The following is a 1,637-nucleotide window of genomic DNA, read 5'->3' on the forward strand; positions in this document are numbered from 1 at the left end:
AGGGAAAGTCTGTTCACCAGGGCCCCCCCTGGAGTCACCAGGAACAATGGCCACAAGCTGAGGGAGGATAGGTTTAGGTTAGATATTAGAAAGAACTACTTCACTGTAAGGGTGGCCAGAGCCTGGAATAGGCTCCCCAGAGAGGTGGTGCTCTCACCTTCCCTGGAAATCTTCAAGAGGTGACTGGACAGGGACCTGGCTGAGGTCTTATGACCCCTGCCACCCCCAGTCCTCCTTCCTGCCCATGGCAGGGGATCGGACTAGATGATCTGTCTAGGTCCCTTCCGAGTTACTGAGTCTATGATTCTATGAAAAAGGTCAAACTGTTGTTCGTGTTGTAAATGGGAGAAAAAGTTGAATTCAAACACATTGGCTGGCAAACAATCAAGCTGAGATCTTTATCACATCATCACCCCTCCCTTCCATTGGGAGGCGCACACCCAATGGAAGGGAGGGGCCATCAGCAGGGAGGATTATACTGCAGTTGCTCGGGGCCGCAGGGCGGCAGTCAGGAAGACCAAGGCAGAGATGGAACTAGGACTAGCTACCCAGATGAAGGACAACAAGAAGTCCCTTTTTAAATACACAGGGAGCAAAAAGAAGGTACCGGGTAACGTGGGACCTCTGCAAAACACGCCAGGAAATCTGGTCATCACACCAGATGACAAAGCTAATGTATTTAACAATTTCTTTGCCTCCATTTTCCTGAGCAGGGACCTAATCAGCCTTCCCACCGGAATCCCTGTGGGCCGCAGGGGAGGTGCACCCAGGCCTAGGGTCAGTGAGGATCTAGTCAGGGAACTTCTGGAGGGACTGCATGTATTTAAATCAGCTGGTCCAGATGATCTCCACCCCAGAGTGCTGAGGGAATTGGCTGAGGTCATTGCAGGACCCCTGGCACAGCTTTACGAGCACTCGTGGTGCTCTGGTGTGGTGCCAGAGGACTGGAAGAGGACCAGCATGGTTCCCATCTTCAAAAAGGGGAGGAAGGAGGACCCAGGAAATTATAGGCCAGTTAGTCTTATCTCGATCCTGGGTAAGCTTTTTGAGAGAATTATCCTGCACCTGTTCACGAGGGGCCAGTGGGGGAGGTTATGCTTAGGGGCAACCAACATGTGTTCATTAGAGGCAAGTCCTGTCAGACCAACCTGGTGGCCTTCTACGACTAGGTCACAAGATCCTTAGATGCCGGTGTTGCAGTGGACATAATGTTTCTGGACTTTTGGAAGGCCTTCGACACGGTCTCTCACCCCATTCTCATTAAGAAACTAGGGGACTGTGGTCCCTACACAGTCAAATGGGTCACTAACTGGCTGGAGGGCTGTACCCAGAGAGTGGTGGTGGATGGGTCCTATTCAACCTGGAGGAACGTGGGCAGTGGGGTCCCCCAGGGCTCGGTCCTTGGGCCTGCACTGTCCAACATCTTCATCAGTGACTTGGATGAGGGGGTAAAAAGCACCCTGTTCAAATTTGCTGATGATACCAAGATGTGGGGGGATGTGGGCACACTAGAAGGGAAGCATAGGCTGCAGTTGGACCTAGACAGGTTATAGGGGTGGGCGGACAAGAATAGGATGGGATTCACACAGACAAGTGCAAGGTGATGCACCTGGGGAGGAAGAACCAGCAGCATACCT

This window comes from Crocodylus porosus, unplaced genomic scaffold (genome assembly GCF_001723895.1).
Source record: "Crocodylus porosus isolate Cpor-Errol unplaced genomic scaffold, CroPor_comp1, whole genome shotgun sequence".
Taxonomy (NCBI): Eukaryota; Metazoa; Chordata; order Crocodylia; family Crocodylidae; genus Crocodylus; species Crocodylus porosus.